At 46.5% G+C, this 13,412-nt stretch overlaps 1 protein-coding gene across 1 annotated transcript in view; it reads right to left on the bottom strand.

The window, feature by feature from the left end:
- PPP6R3 (protein phosphatase 6, regulatory subunit 3) overlaps positions 1–186 on the bottom strand; it is a 64,126-nt gene extending 63,940 nt beyond the window's left edge. The window contains exon 1 of the mRNA XM_009327395.1: positions 47–186. The gene's annotated coding sequence lies outside the window, so the exon portion shown is untranslated. The remainder of the gene's footprint in view (positions 1–46) is intronic.
- Between the last annotated feature and the right edge of the window lie 13,226 nt (positions 187–13,412).

Raw genomic sequence — 13,412 nt, forward strand, 5'->3', positions numbered from 1 at the left:
TCTCTCCTCCTTCTCCTTCTTGCGCTCTGCTCTTGACATTCCATACCTCGGCAAGCGCGTCCCCCCGCCACAGGCCCCACGCTGCCTCCGCTCAGGCGGGAAAGCCACCGCTTGCCACCATCACCGACGCTCCAAGATGGCGGACATATCAGCTCCTGCGAGCCCTCCTCTCCCTCCGCCCCGCCTGCCAATCATACCGCCCCGGCACCACCCTCCTCCTCGGCTTGCGCCTTTCTATTGGACGGTGTGCGGAGCTCGGCCTCTCACTGGCAGTCTGGCGGGTGTCAGTCACTCAGCTACGCGACTACAACAGGGTCGAACGGGGTTAGGGGCGGGCTCTCGGCTTCCTGTTGGCCAGTCAACGCATGGGGCGGGTGCATCTCACTTCCCACCTTCCCGACATAGCAACAAGGAAACGTCACCCTGACAGGCGTTTCTCTCGCCCAATAGAAAGAGCACGTTCCTTTTAAAAATAAACCCTTTCGCCCAATCCAGAGCTGAGATGTTCAGACCCGGCAGGAGGCCACGGCGGGAGGGGTGGGCGCCTGTAGTGGCGATCTCCCTGTAGCCTTACTCTCTACGCCTCGCCATTGGCCAGCGCGCGGAGCTACGTCCCTCAGGGCGTGGTGCGGACGCCAAACTGCCTGACAACAAGTCGGTGGTGCGCGTGGAGGGGTGCGATGTTGCAGCCTGCGGGGGAAGGCACCAGTGAGGAGGGGAATTAGCTAAAAAGGTAGAGCCCTCGCTTAGCATGCGAGGGAGAGTGGGATCGATGCCCTCATTCCCCACAAGTGGGGCTTTTTCTGTTTCTGAGCGTCCGTGGGACCTCCAGCTCCACATAAGAACTAGCAGTATATTTTAACCAAAGCGCACCAGAATAAACTCGTGTGAAAACCAGGGGAGGTGCTGCGCCTTGGCCCTGGCGACCCTCCCTGCATGTCACCTGCAGTACGGCTGGCTGAGGCAGCAGCTTTGCAACCCCACTTGGCCAAGCCCTGCTGGTAAGAACCTCTGCTTGAAAGCTTGGATGACAGATAGCTGAGCAGGTGGGCTCGTGTGCCCCACAACTGGCAAAAAACCCACCTACGATGTGGTGTGTTGCACCCTGTGTCTTAGAGGCACAAACACATTCTGGCCAGCCAGGATGCCTGTGGCCTTCCCTCACAGAGACTCCGGAATTACCTTTGCCCAAAATGGTGGTGCCCACCTATCAGGGCAGCCCTCCAGGTTTCAAAATGTCACTGGCAGGATGACATCCCTGTCCCCAGAGGAGACCACCTGGCCGTGGTCAACAGTGCTTCGCCTGTGAGCAGCAGAGCCACCATCAGGTAACCACCTTGTCTGGTTTCAACAGGTTTTGTCTGGTTTTGGTGGGCTTTTGCCTGGTTTCAATGTGTTCTTGACTGGTTTTGACTGGTTTCTGCTGCACGTGGCTCTTGAAGAGCTTGGGGGTGCTGTTGATTGGAGGTGGCACCAGCAAGGTGGGGGGTGCCAAAAATGTCTGGTTGCACCCTGGGGTGGCAGTACTGGCCTGGTCACCACCTGCAACTATTTTTGGTCCCCCCTCCCCAGACCCACCTCGGTTTTCCTGGGAGGGAAGGTGCAGCTGAAGGGTGCTCTGCTGAGCCTGAGCCACCATGCCTGACCAAGCATGGCAGTTTTGCCCTTTACATTTTGTGTGGTTTAGATTATTTTTTTTAAAGTTTAGAGTTGGCAGTGATGTTTAGGTATATAAAACGTTTGTGTCTCTGTGAATGAAGGTGCATGGAGGGGCTGCTGTGCACAGGGGGGAGTCACCCCCTAGAGCAAAGGGAGACAGCCTGTCTGCAAGTCCCAGCTCCCGCACCTCCCCAAAGTCCCTTCCCAATATAGTAACAGAGCCAGGAAGCCTGTTGTTCTCCTTATCAGTTGACATCGTGGACTTGTAAAACACTGCCTTTCTCGGAGGCTTGCTCCATCAGGGCACCATGACAAGCATAGCATTAGCAGCTCTTCATCAATGTGTGTAAGCAAGTAGCTGAAGGGGGGTATGGTGCAATCCAGGCTCACCAAAGCTAATTTTCCATCATGCTAGCATTTGCCTTGCTCATTATGAGGGTAGCGTGTGCTTTCTGTGAATGGTGGTAGAGCCCTGTTTTATAATGAGTAAGTATGAATCATGCATGAGGTGGGGTTTTTATATTTACATATATTAGTTCTGATAGTTCCTGGTCATAATATGTTTAAGAAGAGAAACAGGTATGTTATGTTTAAGGCAAGGACTTATTTATTTATTTACAATGGGGGAAGAAACAACAGAGCTGAAAAGATAGTTTAGTGATAGGGTAGTTCTTGCAAGAACCTCATGTAGAGCACATGAAAACTGAAGGGTAGCACAGATCACTGTGTTTATTTCATATACCAGGGGAAGGGGAAAACAATACATTTCTTTGAGTTCATTATGAATCAGCAGTCTAGGATAAAGCAGCTCCACTTTGAATAATGTTTCTTCACATCTTTCACATGCTCATCTGACATACAAAGTTAAGCTCAGTGTGGCTGTACTTACATCTTACTGCAAATCAATGACCAAGTCAGCAGATCTGCTCCCATTAAAACAAAATTATTGATATTACAAAGAGGCATAAATATTGAGGGTGCTGCTGCAGAAAGCAGCGTCTCTTTCAGGAGAGAAACAGTGAGTCAAGCTAGAAATGGGCTCAAATCTTGGGCTACAAGAGTAGGGTCTTAATGGGAGCCTGCCTCTGCATAAACCATCTTCAAGTTGTTCTGTGGACAAAGGGAAGATGTAATAGGTAAAGCTGTGTGCTTATCTTTGTGTGAGTATCCTCCTTGTCAGTCAGGACTGAATTTTGCCTGCAGGTCAGAAGGAGTCCACATCTTCCACTTCACACTGGTATTGTGTTCAAGAACTTTAAAGTAGGATATAGGCTGCTTGGGAATCCTCTGTTTTTTATCACTTTAAATGCAGAAAGACAGGTTAAGATGCTTGCTTCTAAAGAAAAGGTAGCCATCAGATTCATAATAGCTGCAAAAAGGCTAACATGTCCCAGCCTTTGTGCTTTGTCCAGGCATTCACACAGCAGAAACTCTTGCCAGCTGCTCAGGTGCTTGGTTTCATAATGCCCATTGCATAAAAGGCTGGACACAGTGTCAGCTTTCTGTTTGTTCCTACATCTTCCCTACCAGTTCATGAAGCTTTGGCTCCTGTGCTTTCTGTAGGCATTACTGGTTCTCCCAAAGATTGAGTCATAGCACACTTTACCCTACTAAGAGCCATCCTTGCTCACGTTACCCTTCAGCATATGATGGTACATCCTTATTTCACAAAACCTCTGTGAACTGAAGCCCTCCCCAAGCCGTGGGCCCAGTGGGTTGCTGCCATTAGGAGGAGATTGTTGGCTGCCCGCTCAGACATGTGATCCTGCCTGGAAAAGTTAGTAGAGCTACAGGAATTATGGATGCATGTGATCTTAATGTGTTGCAAACACATGGTAAAAACGCAGCAGCATGAAATGTATTTGCTGATCCACAGAGTTGTGCAGTTAGGTCTCTGAGTGTAGAGCCTGGTTTTGTTTTCTTTTTCATGCAAGCAGATTTATTTATTAAAATGTACAAAAAATGTTTATCCTCAAAACAATCAACATGAAATGGGATAGTTTCTTTTTTCATTATTTCAGCTGGTGTTCAGTCCAGAAAGCTCTCTAGACTGTATTTGTTCCACATTTATTTTAGCTGTCTCCTTTTTCTTTTCTTGCACTGTTTTTTGTTTTGTTTATGTCATGCCACTTGCATGTTCTAGCAGTGAGTACCTGCACTGACTACAGCAAATGGAGATTTCACAAGATAAAGTGTATAGAGGCTGTTCTGGTTGTATTGTCAGTTGTCAATGACAGTCTGTAGGAAAGACATTGCACTGGAAACTATGAGGAGGGAGATAATAGGAAAGAATGGTCTATGGGTTTAAATAATGGATAAATGAGAGTACAATGTTAAATGGCATTTTCAGGACAAGCAATTGGGTTGTTAAAAGGATGATGAGATTATAACCTTTAGCAAGCACCAGAGGAAGTATCTGGAGAGGATGTTAATAGTTCGAGTGTAGAACAGCTACTACAGTAAAATAGTTAACTACTTGGTATAGTTTCCATAAGCATAAAGCTTGTCTTCACAACAATGTAGTGTTAAACTGTGCTGCTGTTGACACATCCTATATCCTGAGCAAATGTGCCCTGGATGTAAGGGATGGATCTCAACTCAGAATCATAGAATCATAGAATCATTAAAGGTTGGAAGAGACCTCCAAGATCATCGAGAAGGAGCAGGATGATGTTTGCACTGACACACTTCTGATTTTCAAGGGCTTTATCACTGCCATCTCAATTCTGTAAAGATTTGGGACATCACAGGCACTGTTTTTGTCTTATAGAGTTCCTGTCAATGTATTTCTAAATCTTGATTTTGTGTAATTATTTTTTAAAACTACAACTGTCCAGGTGATACTAACATTACCATATAAGATGGTAATACTACGCTGCTACTACCTCAAGGTAGAAACACTTCATGTCTACAAGGAGGAGGCAGCCACTTCTCATGGATTCCTCTAATCATTCCAGTCAGCCACTTCCTCAACATAGTGGTATGCAAAAAAAAAAAAAAATCAGCCTGCTCAGTCACCATCACCCCATCAACCAACGCTAAGCATATTTCCTCACTGTGCACCATTAACCCCTCAGCCATAGCTGCTACCACCTCCTGAAGCTGGTGAGGGCTGGTGGACCCCACTGCACAGGTGCCAGGGGGAGCATTTGCTAAGGGCTGCTGTGTCTCAGCAGCTGTGCCACAGCTTGGAGAACAAACTTGTCTTCCCAAGCAGTGGCATAGCCTGCCAAGCCAGCTCATCCCGTGGCTCTGCAATTGCTAGATGTGACACCAGAGGAGGGGAGGCAGGACTGTAGCCTTTCAGCAGCATTTCACCACTAGCTGCTGCATAGCCATAATGTCAGACCATGAGCATGCAGGGTGTGCTTCTGCTTCAGTTCTGCCAGGACAGCCATGGTCCTGTCCCTACCAACTTGTTGTCTTCCCTTTGCCCTGCCAGGGCAGGGGGGGACCTAGCTGAGGGACCCTATGAAGAGTTATTTGTTTCCAGTTTGCCCAGCTTGCAGACTTGGGTTTCCCTGCAGGAGCAGGGAAGCACCAGTGCCTGCAAGGCAGTGGGAGCACCTGCGTACAGATCTGGAGCTGAACCTCCTCACTGGTGACATCTGACTGTTTGATCACCTCAGGCATAAAATGAAGCGATAGTCTAAACCAGTTTTAATCTGACTGTAGTTAACTCTTCTGAGCACTGACAAGTTACACTTAGGAAACAGAACTAGAAAGAGTGGGACAATTGGGTGCCTTACACCAAAGAGTCCCCAGCTGTGTTAACACTAAATGAATATTTGTAGAGTAAGGTCAGCCAAAGACACAAACACCTCTGGTTTAACCATAGCCCTTACAAAATCCTTTATCCCCCTCATAGTTCAGGAGACAATAAAGCCCTTTAAAGAATTTTAATGACTTAATGTTTAGCCCAACATCTTATTAAAATTGTGAAAACTAAGTAGCTTTAAGAAGAGGGAAGGAGCGTTTCTGAACAATGACTTCATGGTTATGCTCCTGAGGGTGAACATGGATGTTTGGCTGTACCAAACCCACAAGTTAATCCATTTAGTTGAAACAAAATGTTCAAATTTAGTTTTCTAATCTCATTCACAGCTCTGATCCTATTAGCAAGGCAAAGCTGCTGGGAGTAGGATGGGACCTCCATACCATCCCTGTGGCCCTGCTGGAAAGAGCATAGGCATGGATGGAAGCTTTGGCACCAACTCATTTGATTTTCAGCTGAGCCTTGAGTGCTTTAGCCATCCCCCTTCCATCACCATGGGAGGACTTATATCAGTACTGGTCATCCTCCTCTCTCCTCACATATTTTCTTCCACCAGCCCAGCACTAGCAGTCATGGCATGTCACCTGGGAGCAAAAAGCAAACAACTTGTTAGCTTTGGTGATCTGCCAGTGAGGCGCACAGTGTGGGCACAGCATGCAGACTGATGGGCTGCGTGAGCCTGCTGGGTGGCCAGAGGAGTAGGGTGGCCCCACAGGACAGCTGTCCTGACTAACCAACCCCATCCCTCTTGGCAGGATGGTTCTCACATTTTCTCAGGGAGTGTTGGAGGCTGGCAAGCTGTGCCAGCAGTATGGGCAAAACACTGAGCAAATCCCTAACAAGCTCAACTGGGCTCACTAGCATGAGCTCTGTGCTGCTCCTGCTGGAGGAGGTGTTGGTCTGAGGGTAGGAAAGGGCAGTTTTGGGGAGCAAGTAAAGGAGCAGCAGTGAGGAGATTCCTGAGGCAGTGAGGCCTAATTATAAGGAGATTGGTAAGGTGTGTGGAGGGAAGCTGAAAAGGAAATAACCTACAGGAATTATAGGTTCTTTGGGTCTGGCATGTGACTGGACAAGGCTGTTGCTTGCATGAGGTTAGTAGGAATGTATGCCCTCTCTCTGGGAGGTTTTGCAGACAGAAAAGTTGGAAATCACTGAAGGACCAGTGAAGTTGGCAGCTGAGATGTATTGAGAGGATAAGTGAGTTTGAGGCAGATTCTGGTTAAGGCTCCAAGTGCTGTGAAGTCATTAAGAGGAATTTCTTGCACATGGGGGGGGAATTGAACTTTGTAAAAGATGAGCAGCACATGAGGAAGTAGAAGGTGCTGGCCTTCTCTCCCAAAAAAGCATTGCACTGATTGAGGGGGTTGCTTTGGCAGGAAAGAGTAAAAAGATTCACGAGTGTATCAGGAGAAACATATCCCTGTTTTAGCATCAAAGTCTTCCAGTGAGCCCTGTAGGAGGGGAAAGTCTGCATTGAGAGGAAGCAAATAAAAAGTTTAACTGTGAAGAATACAGGAAAAACTACTGAGCTCTACAACAGGACTGTCATGTCCACAGAGGCAAGAAACCCTTGTACCAAGAGCTAAAGGGCTGTTCAAACTTGTGTTTCCCCCACTTCTCCAGCTGTGCTCAGATGGACAGCAATTACATTGCCTTTGATAAGGCATACTGATACTTGCAGGCCTTTATCCACCTGTAGAAAATCCTCAGAGGACCACAGACAATGATGTCCTTTATCTGGTAAGTTTAAGGGCTGCACAATGTGCTAGGAACAGTGAATTTGACTGTAGTAAAGAGCTGTGAGGAATCTTCTGTCAGGTTTGACTCTGTCCTATTGCCACGTGTAGTGTATGGTCCTTTTAAATGGTTTGAGCTCTCTGAGGTATCTTTGTGTTTCCATGCTGTGTTATGTGCATATATGTATATGTATCTGTGATCTTTCTTGCATGTATTGCATGACTAGGAAACATGGTTATTTAGCTGAGTACCTCTTATGATTTCTTTCCATCCATTTTCAAAAAGAGCAGAGGAAACAGTGATGTCTGGGCAGAGCATGGTCAAAAGCTGTTTGTGCAGCACAAGGCAGCTTGACATAGTTTGTTGGAGACTCCTTGTACTTTATTACATGGTAAAATGGGTGCAGAAATGGAAGCCTGATTATCCTGAACATTGCTCCCTGGTGCTACCACTGACCCCATGTATATGTCAGGGTGGTTTCCCTTGAGCAATGACCTGTGGTTTTTTTGTCCAGATAAACTGTAAACATCCAACTCTTATCTCCCATCCAAACGTAACACCGTTAATTAGAAATCATGGGGACCAGGGGAAGACCTGGTTAGATCAATTATTAACATCAGAACCAAATTATGTTCTAATAATAAAACAGGTTGTACTGCAAGTGGAAGAAATAATGAAGTATAGTTTCCAACAAACATTTGAAGCTAAAACCCAAGTATAAGGGTGAGCAGAACTTTATTAAGTAACCATTAAACACTCACCAGACAAAATACACTTGCAGCACCCAGAGTACACACAGACATGTTGCCTACAGCAGTGCACATTTTTCTTTGGTCCTACTGGCCTGACAAGAGTTTGGTGGCACATTCCCACCCCAGGACAGCTTGTAATCTGGTGGTTATAGGTACACTTGAGAGGTGCAGGTTGAAATTCCCATGGGCAAAGAAGGGAATGGGAGCTTGGTATCCTGCAGCCTCATTAAGTGGGCTGAGCCCTAGACTGTGGTATATAAGGAGCACCCATCTTCATTTCTTTTCCCTCTGGCTGTGCTTCAAAAGAAAACATAGCTGAGGGCTGCGAGTTGTTAAGAGTCCAATACCCTGGAAGCATGCCTAGGACTTGGGATGCTGACCAAACTGAACTCCTGGGGACCCAGGCCAAGCAATAGAGAGTTTCTGCATCGTGATTCGGATGTGAGCTGCTTGGCCCTCTCAGAGCCTTCCCAGGGATTTTTGATACCTTAAAGCTTACAGAGCAGCTGAGCAGGAGGATTGCAGGATTGCAATTTTAGACTGGAGTGTCTTAATCCCATTTCAAGCAGTTAATTGCTTTGGATATAGATACTAATATCACAGAGGAGAAAAAAGGGAAGAAAGCTGCTATACAAATAATTGAATACAGATGCAGGGAGAGAGGGTGTTCATTTTTCTTTTGCTTCTTTAGATGTGTGGTGGGTACTGTTTTTGTTATGTAGTTACCTATTAAAAAAAAAAGTAACACTGAGTTCAGCAGCAGTGCTAATTACCAGCATAACCACATGACCGCTCTGGGCTAATGATAGTCCTAAACCCATGTTATCTTTTAATAGCTAAGCTGATTAAACTAGCACAGAAGAAAAACAAGTTACAGAAATTACCTTCATGGTGCTTCTCCTAGGAAAATTAAGGTGCTTTCCAAGTGTGCAAAGTGCATATATCGTGTCATTTCCCAACCAGCCAAGATAAAGCTGCCTAGTAACTACTGATTTCACATTTCTGTGAAACTACAGCACAGGACTGAAAGAGATGACAGAAACAGGCTGGATCACCCAGGCAAACTTGTGAACACAGGGAATAGTCATCTAATCAGAAGCATGTCGTAAGCAACAGTTGCAATTTATTTTCGCTTTAAGCCTTCCTCTCCCTTCTTTTTCTTCCCCTTCAACTCCACCACAGAAAAGGGTGTGTCATTCCCCCAAATTGGTCAAGATGGAAACTTGCACAGAGTTTAATTACTGCAACCTTGAAATACAGAGCCAAACTCTGGTTTTACTCCATTGTTCCACTGGGTAGGAAGGAACAGAGGAAAGAGAAGATGTTTCCATGTTTGAAGGCTGGAAAGGATGGCTATGATCAGCTAGCCCATCTTTTGGTAGCTAAGATGATTAAATAAGCACAGGAAAAACAACGTAGAGAAATTACCTTCACGGTACTTCTAGGAAAATGAAGATGCTTTCTTTATCTCAGCCCTCTTCTCTTCCTCTCTCTCCTAACCTGCTGCCCTCATACTGTGGTACATGTATGCAAACATGAGGAATGCCAGTCAAAAGGATTAGGCTCCTAAAAAGTGTAAGTGATCGCAATTAACTGTACAGGTAGTTCCTACCTCTGAGATAGGAAATGCCTTGCAGAGACCTCATGACCCACTTGGGCAATGCTATTTAACCCTTTTTAAGTTAGGAAAGAGGCACAGGCCCACAAAGGATGCCATATCCTGGCTGAACAGAGCCTGAGCTAACCTTGGGATGGATTAAGACAGATACCAAAATGTGAGGGGTAGTTTTCCAGCCCCTGCTTGAGATTTTCATGAGCAAATATCTCCAAACTCAACTGATCTCACTAAGGACTTGATTTGTAGCAAATGTGAAACACTCCCCCTGCCCCCCAGTCTGGGCTTTAGGTAGCTGATTTAATCCCTCGTGCTTGAGGATTTCGTCTGACAGCTTCTTTCCCAAGAGTAATTTTGCTGTTGGTGTGAAAGAAATAGGAGGACATCAAGAGTTTTGAAATTGGGCTTAGAAGATCCTGCACCAGAGAGCTCTAAAGAGTGCCTGATAATCATTCTGCGATACCCCCCAACAAATAAAAAAACCCACCCACGTGACTTCTGCAGCATTTAAAATATTTCAGAAGTTTCTCATTAATGCCCAGACTGGTTTTAAAAATCTGTGACAGTTAAGAAATATTCTGTTTTCTGATAAATTGTACAAAGTAATGATTCCATTTTTTTCTACCTGAAAGATCTTTTGTGTTGCAGTGAGTCAAATACCTCTCATCCTTTGGTGATAATGTGGTGTCAGGAGTGATTAGTATGTGCTGGAGGCTGCTTTTATGTCAATCAGAATTTGTCCTCAAATTTATTTTTTCTGAATAAATTAGAGACTTATTTTTCTGAATAAATTACTTACTGAATGACTCTACCCTGACCTGGCCAGAGAAACCCACCTAACTTTCTGTATCTCATCTCTCTCTCTTCCCGTCTCTCCTGACCTGCTGCCCCCATAGCACAGTACATGTATGCAAACCTGAGGAGTGCCAGTCAAAGGGATTAGGCTCCTAAAAAGTATACATGATTGCAATTAACTGTTCATCTAGTTCCAACATCTGAGATAGGAAATGCCTTGCAGAGACCTCATGACCTGCTTGGGAAACCCTATTTAAACCTTTTTATACTGAGACACACAGGCACACCAAGGACCACAACTTTAGAAGTATTTGCAAGTGTCTGTCTTCCAAGGACTCACAAAGGCATCAACAGGAGTTAGTACTTAGCCTTGAGAATCTAGGCCTAAATAATGTGCCTAAGGCTGCTGAGAAAAACCTGGAATTAAGTTAATATCTGTCCAAGCCTTGTACAAAGGTAATAAGAGAATGTCTGCTTTTCTTGGGTTTGCAGGTTTTGAAGGTTTTTTTAATTTCACTAATTTTTTTCATTAGCCTCTCCTCTTATGTGACTGTATATATGTATATGCAGGTAAAAATTCATTTTTTTAATTAGACAATATTAATTAGTAGCTGTGTATGGTGTGTTAGAGGAGCCATGTGTACTTGGAGAATTTCTGTGAGGCTTCCAAGGCTCAGTTTTATTCCTTGCTGTATTACTTGGCTTTGTGCATTGATGTAGTGTCGATTATCAAATCTGCCCCCCCAGGCAGAAATAGGTGACCTACTTTTCAGCCCTGGACATCTGCTAACTGTAGCCCATCCCTCCCTCTCTCCTTTAACTCCTTCTTTCGTCCCTCCCTCCCTCCTTCCCTCTCTGCAGAGCATCTGCCATCTCCCAGACCTTCCAGGGAGCTGTGGCTGTCCTGCAGACTGCTTTAGGACTGGGGGGACCCCTCCGCAGTGACAGGCAGATAATCCAGGAGGCAGTGCTGAAGCAGGGGTGCACACACAACATCAAAGAGGGTTGCAGTTCTGCCTCTGTGCCACAGAAGGTCACCCCAGTAGCATCCCCAAAGCTGTCTGGGCCCAGGTACCAGCTGGAAAGTCCCGGGGCACCTTGCCTCCCCCTCACATGCCAGTGAACCAGCCAGGCCTCCTGCTGATGGCCCTGCAGTATTGCTGGACAAGTTTCCTGGGGGATCTGGATCCAGCCCATCAGCAGCCATCTGTCCCTCCCAGGCCCAGCTCAGCAGTGGTGGGGATGGGATGATGAGGTGGGAGCCCAAGGGCATGCTTGGCTTCCCACTGCACTGGGAAAGCACTGTAGGGAGCCCCTTGCTGCTCGCTCCCTCCCTCCCCACCTGGGCCCTCTGCACCAAGGCCGCTGCCTGCTAGGAGAGGTGGCGAGGGAACAGGAGAGTGCTGCAGGACTGACTGCAGCCTGGGAATGAGGGAAGGGCTGTCCTTGCCTGGTTCAGATAAGACCCCAGACCCTGAGACAGTCTCTGCCTGAGCAGAAGTTCCTGGGCCCAGCGTTGAGAGAGACTTTTGCTTCCTTACAAACTTCTTAGGCACCCTTTACCCATGCTGAACAGGGGTGCTGTGTTTGCTCAGCGGCAGTCTGGTCAGCAGCACCCATGGGGTAAGAATCAAATATTTATCCTGCTTCTCATGAATAGAATAGAATAGTAATGATCAACTAGTCCAACTGCCTGACCGCTTCAGGGCTGACCAAAACTTAAAGCATGTTAAGAAGTCTGTCTATTCAGAATTTTCCCTTTTACAGAGGCACTGCTTCCTCCCAGAAGCCTCCTCTGCTATCACTGCTCTTATGAAGCAGGCCCTGAGTGTTGCCTTGCAATCCACTTCAACACCGGTTTGTCATGTCCTTGCTAGCCCCTTCCCTGCCCTGTGTTAGAAACCCTCAGCAAGAGGCAGCAGTGGTGTTTGCTTTCATTGTGGCTTTTTCAGGCAGTGCCAGTTACGTGCCTTGGCTCTAGATGGTATAGTGGTAGTCTGTAAGGTTGTCCAGGCTCTGGCCTTGCTGCTTCACGGCATTTGCAGATTTGCAGGTCAAGAGCGTAGTGTTGCAGGGTGATTCTTGCACGGTGGTGGAGAGCAGACTCTACCTGTGCTATCCAGGTCCTTTGGCTGGTTTTGCAATGCAAATATGCTTCTAGTTTGGTTAATTTATACACTGGCTTTATTGACTATACAATGTCTACCTTCTGACAAACAGCAGGTGGCATGTTTGGATCAAGAATGTAAGTGCGTGCTCTGTCTCAGACTCTGCAGGGCAGGGGAAGATGCACAGGGACTGGGAAAGAAATAATGCAGTAGAGATGCCCATTCACTAATTTTTCATCATAGCTTCAAGCTGCCACTGAAAAGGTCAATTCTGGCTGGGCAGTCCTGCCTCCTCTTGTCTAGTGATGGTCCAACAGGAGGGTAGCGTTTCCCCTTGCAGCAGCCCAGACGAAGGTGCTCAGGCACCTCAGCTTGTGGAATGGAATGAGAATATACCCATTTTGCCATTGGAATTTGCCCATGCTGATGCACTGCTGTTGCTTTCTAGACCTTTGGTGAGGTTGATGGTGAAAGCCCACACAATGTACAGAAGGAAATAACAATAGGGGCCAGGAGTAGACACTGGGCTCTAATTACTTACATGTTCCCATTTAAGTAATGAGTTGGATGCTGCATCCCCATATGCCTCGTGTACAGGGTGTGAGTTTACAGACATTTCAAGCTTCTGATTTCCCATGCAAGGAGGAGGAAGTCTCCAGTTATTTTGTTAATTAGAAAAAGAAAGGCCACTCAAAGCAAATCCCTACTCTCTGGACAGGAGAAGCAAAGCAACTCCAGAAATTTGATCTCACTCTTGTTGAAATGAACTCTGGGCTTACGCAACTGCATGATAAACAGCAGTCTAGAGCAGGCTTTGCTTGGACAGACTATTTGCAAGCACCCAGCCACGAGTCTGGCTCTCTCCAGCTCCGCCAGCTCCTGTGGCAGCCTTGAGTCCCCATGGAATCATACTTGTCTCCCTCAGGCCTCATCTGCCCCATGCTTGAAGCCTTCACAAAGGACAGGAGGCT

The sequence above is a fragment of the Pygoscelis adeliae genome, unplaced genomic scaffold, assembly GCF_000699105.1.
Source record: "Pygoscelis adeliae isolate BGI_AS28 unplaced genomic scaffold, ASM69910v1 Scaffold451, whole genome shotgun sequence".
Taxonomy (NCBI): domain Eukaryota; kingdom Metazoa; phylum Chordata; class Aves; order Sphenisciformes; family Spheniscidae; genus Pygoscelis; species Pygoscelis adeliae.